We start from the raw sequence: 11762 nt of genomic DNA on the forward strand, positions 1-11762 counted from the left end.
AGAGAAGGGCTTTTATATGATGTGGGTGGGGTAAACTGATTCGGTGCTATCTGCACCTATAAAACCGGAGTTACCCAAATTGCCCTTTGGTATTTTCTTGGTCAAAAAACATAAACAGCCCCTAAAGTTGTCGTAACATTCATTTCCACACCTCAAATTTGGACTCAAGTTATGATGAAGTCTTTTTTTCTTTAATTGTTATAATAAATACAATAATTATATGTAAATATTGACTTATCATTTTAAATAAATAAAATTTATATTTATATTATATATAGAGGAAAAAAATGAAGCAACGTAAAGACACATGAATGTGTAGGTGTGTGCACCTAATAGTTTCAAACTTTTGAGATTTTAAAAAGTTGAATTAAAGATTTTTCTATTATTTTATCTTAACGTGGAGAGTATAATGACTTTTTTTTATTATTTTTTTTGTGTAAATGATAATTTTTTCTTATTTTGCTAGTTATAATTTGGCTTGACAATAAGTTTAATATAGAAATAAAATTTTATTGTTTAAAATATGTTACTATAATATTTTTGTGATTATGAACATTTCTCCTTGAGGAGGAATCAGAATGTAACATTATATATGAAACTGATTAAAAATATAATGTCAAACAAAATTCTTACCTTTATCTTTTATGCAACTTAAATTAATAGAGTTTTTGGCAATAATTATTTTCTTAACGACACCAAATATAGCATTTCCTATAATATATAAGTTAGTTTTATCAAAAAAATAAAATATTGCATGTTGAATGTGAATACAGTAAAAATTGATTGTAGTAGTATATATGATCAATTATAGTTCAAACAATTTAAAATTGTGTCTGACTTACAAAGATAAAAAAAAAAATGTCAATTAAATTTCTTCTAATACCATATATCTTGAAAAAATATATATATATTTTTAAAATCATTCACACATGATATATACATTAAAATTTACGATCTTACTAAAATAAAATATAAAGGAAAAAGGGTTTGAAAAATACTTCAACTTTGGTCGAAATTGTTGTTACAATACCAAACTTTATGGAGGACCTTTTACCCCTGCATTATTTAATAGTATATTTTAAAGGTATATATGTGCCCACGTTACTATTTATAATTATGCAATATTTATGATGTCCACGTGGGCACATATATACCTTTAAAATACACAATTAAATAGTGTAGGGGGTAAAAGGTCATTTCCAAAGTTTGGTATCGTTACACAATTTTGAATATATTTCAGACCTTTTCCCAAGTATGAGTTATTTAACTAAAACTTTTCAACGAATTACATTGTTATTTAACTAAAACTTTTCAACTAATTCAAATGTAATGGTTTATCATGTTTTAGTTCAACATTCACTTTATGTTAATGGTTTATTTTATTAATTGAGAATCTGCTACGAATAAAAAATATAATATATTTAATACTAATATGTTTTTTAATATCTTTTTTTGTACATTATCATGTATTATTCACTAATAATGTTTAAAATTAGGAATAAATATCCATTTAGCTTTCGTAGTTAGTGTATTTTTTATGATTGTGGAAGAGAAATCAACAGATAAATTTAAAAACACTACTATCAATTTTTAAAATTATATAAATTGCTTTAACCCATACAACAAACAAAAAAAGAAAACATAAGTAAAATGTAACAAATAAGAGGATAATACCGCAAGTAAAAAAAATGAATACATAGTATATTACAATAAGAGCATATATTACCCAGTGCACACAAAGTCCTCACCACAGAGTGCTCACCCGAAGGGCAGAAGCTGTAGCAGAGGTTGTAGCGGCTGAGGGTTATCCTAGGGTTAAAAAAAATAAAATAAGAGCATCTAATATAGAGTGAGACAATTATATAAGTAGATGACATATAATTATATTTTTAGTTAACAAAAAAAAAATTATGCTAATTATTTTACCTATATAAACTCGATATTATTTAGTTAGCAATTCATATGCACCCACCAACATATGTGCAAAGAGGGAAACCTTTCATTTAAATAATGAAATATTCAAATAAAACTATTGATAAATATCATCACATTCATATATTTTTTATCTTACAAATTACATGTATGTTATAGAGAGTAGAAACAATTAATATTCAAATTGTTCACTAACCAATATTTTAAATTCATGATTTTCTACAACTTGTGTTACCTCAACTAACTTTTAAAATAATTATATTTAATTAAAATATTAAATTGAGTTGAATTTCATACAATAAGTTGATGACTATATTACCACAATTTTTTTAAAAATGAGCACCATTAAATACTTACAATATAAATGTGTATATATATCAATATAAGATCAATGAATTGTTATTACATAGTTACATATAATTCAAAAACAAAATATAATTTCCTCCACACAAAAATTACCTTGTTTGTGGAGGTTCCATTTTGTGTCTTTTAATCTCGCTCCATTTATGTATAACTAGTAAAATTATTCACGCTTTGCACAGAAATTTAATATCACGAAATTTATAAAATAATACTTAAAACCTATCAGTCATTAAAACTAAAACAATATATTATCTTACATACAAGATTACGTAGTAACAAACATTAATTATGTAAAAGAAAATGAAAATTATTACATCTTATCATTTATCCTTACTAACATAAGCATAAATTAATGACTATAAAAATACATACCAGGATCTATAACATAAGCAATGATGTCAGTGAACCACTCAACTGGATCAAAGTACACAAATATTTAATTGTGAAGAAGAAGAAGAGGTTTAGAATTTTCATTGTTTTAAAATGAGGGGAAATCCCTCTATTTATAGACAACAAAGGGTAGTGTGAACAAATATTTATTGTTCCTTATCGGAAATGTTACAATTATTTGGAAAAGTTGCAACCCTTCAGAAAGGTCACAACCTTTTATAAAAGCCACAACTTTTCATAAAAATCGCGAACTCTTTATTAAAGTTGCAACTTTTCATAAAAGTCACAACTTTTTATAAAAGTTGCAACTCTTCATTAAAGTCACAACTTTTTATAAAAGTCACAACTTTTCATAAATGTCACAAAATTTCACGAAAGGAGAAAGCTAGTTTTGGAAATAAATAAATTAAATGAGAATTCTGATTTGTGGTGCTCCACGTAGGAGGGCATAAGGCGTATATATATTTATATATACCAGATTCACCGCACGTGCGTTGCACGTGGTTGCTTCGTCTTAAGATTGTTACATGTCTGATAATATTTTGGTACTCAATTTGGCCCATTTTTTTTGTGTGTTTTGCCACTTTTTTTCAAGTCGGTATTATGTGGCCTTGTAGTTCTTCCCACCAGTCGTTTGTTTTGTTATATTTTTTAATAATTTCAATTTTTTGTATTTCTGTTAACCTGTAATACGCATAATAGTTGCATAAATAAATTATACTCAGTTGTCATTAGCGTTCTCTTTCCATTGAACATTAAGGCCAAAAAATTCCCACTCAAGCGGTAGTTTTTGGTGTAAGTATTGCAGTAGATGCTGTGACCGCCCGTTTTTTTTATCACCGGTTGAATATTTGGTGAAACATCTCATAGATGGTTGTACGATGTGTATTTCCATTTTAGAAATGGGTAACATACCTGCTTGGTTTTGATGTGTACTACTTGGGTGAAGTTATATTCAATCTGAGAAATGCATTGTTGATCTTGTTGTGTACTTAAATTTGTGATTTCTAATTTTGAAACGCTAGTTGACTGTGTATTATACTTATGGTAGTTGTATGTCTAGTCTTTAACTCCCTGTACCGTAAGCCGTATCTTGTTAATCTACATTTTAGTTGTTGATCCTATGGCTTTGTAAGTAATTATTCATTAAAGCCTACTTACTGACCAAACACACATCTGTACTATTTGTGTTAAGGGGATTTTAGTGTAGCGTCGTCCTGTTAATTTGATTGTACGTTATTTATTGTTAAGTAATTTTGCTTGACTTAACAATCTACCCTATTAGTTATATTCCATCATGACCCCTTTACAATAAGGTTTAATCATTGTGTACTATATATTTACATAATTGAATAAACACAAAAGTAATGTCTTATTTGGTAGTTGCCTGATGTTGTTTATATTCTCTCCTCATCCACCATACTTACGAATGCATCCACCCATTCTTCATTAGCTTCATGTTGTGTAGTGTTTATCTCTGTTTGATTTATTTGAATGTTGGTATTAATCAAATATCTCCTAAAACTTCCTTGTAGACAATATTTCTTGTGTATGTTCCTGTGTGTCGCTCTAGTTGTTCAGTCATTACCAATATTTTAGTTGTGTCCATAGATATTCCTCTCGATAGTGCCACATACAATTAACCATGTGAGAATACATGTTGTGGTAGGTACAATCCAACATTTGGTATTGTTTGACCTTGTGCCTTATTTATTGTCATTGCAAAACATAAACGTATTGGAAATTGTTTCCGAATAAATTTGAAAGGATAGCCTTCATTCTCAGGTGGCGATAGTTGTATTCTCGGAATAAACACTTGTTTTGTGGCATATTGACCTGTTGTTATTTCTGCATGTATGACATTCCTGTTGAAACCTCTACAAATCAATCTTGTCCCATTGCACAACCCATTTGAGGGGTCTAGATTTCTCAGCATCATTATGGGTGCATTTTCTTTTAGAACCAACCTAATGCATACAACTTAATCATTTATCAGTTGTATTGTATTTGTAATAGTGCAAATTTTGTTTATTTCATTTGTGTTATGAGCTAACCTAATAATAACAGTTATGTTTAAGTTTTTATGTATTTGATAATGTACCTATGTGGCGGTAGTCCATTTGGTGTTAAGGTGTTGAGGTATTCTTCTTGATAGTAGTTGTTGGTATCATCTTCCGCTGCGTCAAAGCTGATGTATGTTTTTGTTTCTCCCGGGAATTTTCCAATCATCAATTCATTTAGGTTATCTACAAATTCATTTCGACTTGCTAAGATGACCCGTTCTGTTATGTACTCAGTAGATCTGTAATTTTGTTCAATGGCTGGGAAAATTTCCCTGACCAATGATTCTTCCGGATTACCATCCTGTATTTGTTGGATAATCATTTATTGCGGCAGCGCTATCAAGGTTTCTTTTATTGTGGTTTCTTCTCCGTTTCCAATACGTAGCAACAACTCACTGAAAGTTGTATCTGTTCTTGCTCGCATATTTGTCGAAAGTTATATCTTTTCCATCAAAGGCCACAAATACGACCTTACTAAACTTGCATCTACCGTCTCTGCTCGTGTAGATTTTGGTACAACAGGCAGTACTTGTCGGAAGTCACCTCCAAACACCATGATTTTTCCTCCAAATGGTGCATCTTTATCCATTATATCGCGAAAGCTTCTGTCGACTGTTTCAATTGTGTGCCGCTTTGCCATGGGTGCTTCGTCCCATATAATTAATTTGGCCTCTCTAATTAGTTTTTCTCCGCCGCCTTGTTTTGACATATGTGTCATAGTTGTCTCATTTGCTTGTAGGGGTATTCCAAATCTTGAGTGTGTTGTGCGCCCTCCCGGCAATCGTGCTGCTGCCACACCACTGGTTGCACAAGCCAATGCTATTGTACCTTTTGGTCTCACGTTGGCCAGTAATGCCCGATATAGGAATGTTTTCCCGGTTCTCCCAGGGCCATCTACAAAGAATAAACCTTCTGTTTTTGAATTGACCCTTTGTAGAATGGTATTGAAAGCTTGTTTTTGTTGTTGATTCAATTTGGATTCGGCGGCTGCATCCTCAACTGGCACCCTAACATTAATTTCTTCTATTATTTCTCTACATTCACGTGTGTTTTGTTGATGTATTTGTTGTTGTATTTGTGGTATGTCATATTTGTCAACACTTTGTCCCATACTTTCCAAGTAATAATTTATATTTTGCAACGTACATTGGAGTTGTGCCTCGGCTGTGGTGCAATGGCTCCTTTGAAAGTCTTCAGACATATCAGCGTAATATGTGTCCCAAAGACTTCTCACATCCGTAGGGTTGCAATGAACTAAGATTGTTGCAAACAAACTTCGAAGTGCGGTTGACATCTTGAAGGTGACAGCCTCGCGTAAACATTCAGAAATGCTATTATCCGATTCTAATAACCCTCTTTCTTTGGCTGCCTCTTTAAACGTTTCACACTGCCTTCCATTAACAGTTAGTAAGTTTTCAAATGAAGTGGCTCCTCGTACGTGATTCAATAATAGTCTTTCGTAATACCTTTCTCTTTCTCTAGGATTTGCTGTGATATTGAGTAGATTCATTTAGTATCTTCATTGTGTGTGATTAATTAATATGGACAGTATGTGTAATTGTCTTACCAATATTTATGCGTCCAATGACTGTGCGTGATTTTCTTTTTGTCCATATTTTGGATTGTGAGTTCCATACATAGTGTTCTGGGAACTCTTTGTAAAGATAATTGCGAGCCTCTGTGTCTATAAAGCACATCCTAAAATACTCCGTAAGCATAGTTTTTTGTACAAAGTCTGATTGCAGAATACTTTGTAGATTTTGCTTCTTCCAATAGCACACTACATATGGTTTAGTCATTATAACATAAACTGATGTTCTATGTAAGGTAGAAACTATTTTTGTAAATCGCATTTTTACTAAAATTGTTAAATACCTGCTTGTTTGCCCGGAAGATGTAATTGTAGATTGATAACTGCCGGTTGCATTTCAGTTAGATTAAACTCATATATTCTCCACATTGTTTCTGGTGGTGAGACCCATCGTGCATCTTAGAAGCTTCTGATTTCATCAATGAATTTTTCCCCCTCGTCAGATTCTATATATACGGCACATTTATTGTGGCCTTTATATATATATTTGTAAAGATATTTTATTGCTTTAACTCTTGAGCAAACTTCAACATTAATGTGGCAATTATATCTCATCAATAAATAGGGATTATAAGGTACAACCCATTGGTTATTCATCTTCATTCCACAGACCTCACTTGTTCTCCCATCATTTCTTCTTTTGTAAATTGGATATCCATCATTTCCTTGTATTGTTTTGTTGGTAAATGTTCTTGGGTAATGGAATTTACATTGTCCATCTTTCATACACGGGCTCGACTTACGTTTATCCCCGCAAGGTCCATGTATCATATGTTTGATAACTAAGGCGTTCAATTTTGGATGTGTGTCTTTATTAGGGATTTCTGCACTAATGTATTTATCATACTCATCTGTTGATTGTATCTTGTTTCCTTCTTTAAATATTAGAAGTAGGTGTATATGCGGTAAGCCTCTTTTCTGGAATTCTACAACAAAGACATGTGCTGCGATGGGTCCGAATATTTCTTGTTTTAAAATTTGATCTTTCAAGTCTTGCAATTTAGCTCGAAATACTCTGGTTACCAAATCGGGTCTGTCTTGAGGGAGTTGTCCTGGACACAATTGTTCCTGAATCTCAACCCAATTTGGGTTACATGTCATGGTGATGAAAACATCTGGTCGTCCAAACTCCTGAACCAAAGCCATTGCATCCATATATCAGCGACGCATATCCCTAGGCCCTCCAATAAACGATCCTGGTAGTAATACCCTTTGTCCTACCTTTTCTCCTCTACACTCACCAGCACTGACACTGTCAACAATACCTTCGAGTATCTCCCTTCGATAATTTGATTGCTCGAATCTATAATATTCTAGTCTAGTTGTTTCTATCTTAATGTATATGTCCACCACAAATTGCTGCAACAATCTCCCGCACAGTAATAGTATTGATTTGTCACTTATTCGTACTTGTAGTCTATAACAATAGTACTCCCTACATGAAATACAGCCTTTTGTTTCACGTCGTACAGCTATATGAATTGTTAAGAAATAGACTTAGATAACTTATCCATATAAGGTTAGTAGTAGCAGTATATTTTAAGTTAAAAAGTGTGATATGATAGTCCAATGATAGTATATTATTGTCAGATATATTGAAAGGTGTTTACCTTGTGCTTCATTGGCCAACAACCCCACAACAGTTGTGGATGATAATCTTGCCGATTCGACACTTGTATTTGTAGGTGTTTGGCTGTTGTTGATCTGTTTTCGACATTTTTGTATTCCTTGGTACCAACCTGCTTCTCCTTTAGGTAAAATTAACGGATATTGAAGCGGATCATAACAACCGTAATAATGTTTTACTCGATGTTTATTTCCTGAATGTTCATGTACTGCAATATCTCTTTCAAATGGTGTATTTGGATTGTTTCCGTCTACCCAAATTGCTGCGACCTAATCCACCGACGGTTTGTTATACACCCTTTGATCTAATGAAACATTTGCAGCTATGCGTACTTGCAGATTTTGTAAGTTTGTATGTTCTTTAAGCCGTGAGAAGAATTCTGCATATGGATTCCCCTCCATTATATTTCTTAATTTGGTCATGACTTCCTCTGATAAATTTACATCTTGTAGTACCGTCATTCTATTGGCTAATTCATGATCAGTATCATAGAAGTATAGTTGAAAGTATCGTGGTCTGTCGTTTTTTGGAATTAACGATGGTAGATCATGATATATCTGACCTTGTGCCTTGAAACTGTAAACTCCTTTCCTAGAAGATGCCAATTCTTTGTCGAGCTTAACTCCAAATGATGTAAAAGCAAATATGCTATTATATGCACGTATATTTTTCCTGAATAATTTTGCATCATCTGTATCCTCCACAAATAATTCATAAAAGTCATCTGCCACTTCATTGGGTGCTAAATTGATACATCCACTTGCGCAACAGAATGTTGGTGGCTCATATTCAAACCTCAAAGCATGGCTATATGTGCAATCTTGGTTTTTTTTCAATCTGTGAGTTGCTGGTCGTCTGAAGTTTCCATTAGTAAGCCCTATAGCACAAACCATAATAATATATAGTTAGAGAATGTTATTTTATGTTGACAACCATTTTTTGGAATAACTTTTGGTGTAGAATATTTGATCAAATATACCTCCGTCAACATTATCATCAGATATAGCTAGTCGTTTAACTTTTGTTTGCCGCTTCTTCACTCGGGGTTCATGAACATGGACATCTTCAATTTGATCATTCGAGGGCAGTACTCTTTCCACTGTTTGCAGCTGCTTGTCTACATTCGTTAGTATTTTACGATTCACCCCTGGTGCAAATAGGATGTGATGATGTTATAATTTTCAATCTTTAGTCGGCCTGATATGTAAAATTTGGCATTTAAATGACATTTTGCTAAGCATACCTGTTGTTCTGAGCGGCCTCTTCAAGTGATCTTCCATGGTTTATTGAACTGTCCTGAAGGTAATGGTCTCCTGTTTGAAATTACTGTTATTTATGTATTACGAAGTTGACTATTTAATAGTGTGTGCTAGTGTAGCAGGAAGTTAAACATTTAAGGTGTTTATTAAGTAATATACAGTTGCAATGCATTGTGTGAGGTCCTATAGGTCGTCAAGTTGTCCTAATATATACATAACATGAAAGTATGTATCTAAAACGATAGGTTTAGTATCATTTGATTAGCAAATTGATTAAATCCTGTATGAAATAACATAAAGCATATTCCGTTAAGGTTCTGCCAAGGCCCTTAAAAAATAATCTGACCATCAGTTTGATATGTATGCGTCTGTAATTATCCGGTCGAACTACTAATTGCATTCTCTATCCCTACAACCCCACTGGCTTTTAATGTTGTATTATATCGTGTTCAGAAACGTTGTTGGTTGCAAGGTTATATGTTTATTTTGGGATGAGAATATATGTTTTCTTACCACCTTAATGTAGATTTAAAAAATGTAAGATGGAGCTATTGTTTTACAACCAACATGGATGAATTAATAGAATACATATTCCCATATGGTTTTGGCAGGTTCCTTAAAGGTTTACTTTGGTACAAACCCTCTGTTTGATATGTGTGCATCTATAATTAGCCCGTGTAAGTTCTAATTGCATTCTCTATCGATCCCCACAGCCCCAATGAATTCTAATATTGTTTACATCTTGCTTAGCCTTGTTGTTGGCTGCAATGTTATCTGTTTATTTACGCATGGGAATATATGTTTTATTACCACCATACGGTAGACCAAAAAATGTATGATGGAGTCATTGTTTTACTACCAGCCTGGATGAAGGGGCTGTCTTGTGAGTATATTTGTATTTTGGAATAAATGAATAATGGCGAGGCCATTATTGTGTGTATTTTACAGAGCATCCTAATTTGTACCTTGGCGAATATGTGTAGGGAATTGAAGGGAACTTATAGTGTGTATTACGCGATGAGTGATGTTGCTATGTTATTTTGAACTCGCGCAGGTGGTCTTTAATGTGAAAACAGAACAGAAGAGCATGCAATTTGAATCGATAGACGTTGCGACTATATGAAAGTATGACCGGTTCCCAATGTGTTGGTATTGCGTATCGACTAAACAATGGTATGTGATGGGTACAATTTTCGAAAAAATACTGATAAACTTGATGAAGGTGTAAATTTTTCTGATTAATTTTACTGTGATGCTGGAGTACATTTGTGTTTTTTAGATGGGTTAGTTGAAGCAGTTCCACTGATTGAAGAGGCAACATTTGCAGCGATTTGCAATTAAAAACCAAAAAGTTGTGATTTTCCAGAAAGTTGTGATGTTGCAGAGAAGGCGTGACTGTTGACTGATGGGTCGCTGCTCGTGATGCGTCGTATTATTTTGTGGTTTTTTTTTTGGGGTTTTGAAATTGTAGTGTTTATGTTTTGTAGGATTCTATAGTTTCAGGCAATGGGTGTTTGGTGTAAACATGGAATGTGGTATAATAAAATTATTTTTAATTGTTAACAGTAATTAATTGTTATTGTTTCATAGGACTTCGAATGGCTGATCAATTTTAGGAATCTTTGGAATCATTATTTTTAAGTCGTAATCATTATATTCTTTAAATGTCACGTAGTAAAAGATCATGAAAATAATAGTAAATATTTTTACCACTTCTTTTTCCCTATTAGGAAATTCTGTTAGAGTCAAAGATGAATCCAAAAAAATACTTATGAAATCTTTTTGTATAGTTGAAGATAATAATAACTTGAATATAAAAATTAATTGATTCTTGTCCCACTTGGTTTACCACTTGTCATTTTTTAAAAAAAAAAATTCACTCGATGTTTGGAGTCTTCATTGGAGCTCTGAGTAAATTCGGATTGCTCACTGATTTAAAGCTCATTTAGGGGTTGTGCTTCCAATAAAATTTTCTCTATACCCAAAGCTCAAATCAAAACTCTAATTAAGTATCGAGCAGTCCCATCACTGTATCACAAGTCACAACACATGTTGGGCACTTGGCATCTTTTATTTCTTACTTGATCAACCTCAGCTAGAATTTTGTCCCTGTACGATCGGAAAGTGGCCTTTATTATAATGATTTTTTACAAAGCCATGGAGTAGCAAGTGGCGTGAAATTGGGCAGGGGAACTCTGCTTAATCTATACGATAAAGGCTATTTCTATACCAATTGCAATAGGCCGATTAGGTAGTTGAAAATTGGTCATTTAATTTAAGGCAAAAATATTGTCGACACAGTAAAAGCAAAGAATATATTAAGAAGAGTAATACTGGAACATGACATGTAATTCAAGATGATGTATATCGTACTTGCGTAACAAATGGAATTTTCATTTAAATTAGATATAAAATTAACAATTAGTAAGTAGTTATGAAGATAGAAACATTGAAGATGGAGTAAAAGCTACAAATTGTTTACATACATATTTCTGAAAATACATCTATTTTCTATTGGCTTTTTGTTTCTTTTGTTT

Source organism: Solanum stenotomum, chromosome 1, assembly GCF_019186545.1.
Source record: "Solanum stenotomum isolate F172 chromosome 1, ASM1918654v1, whole genome shotgun sequence".
Taxonomy (NCBI): Eukaryota; Viridiplantae; Streptophyta; class Magnoliopsida; order Solanales; family Solanaceae; genus Solanum; species Solanum stenotomum.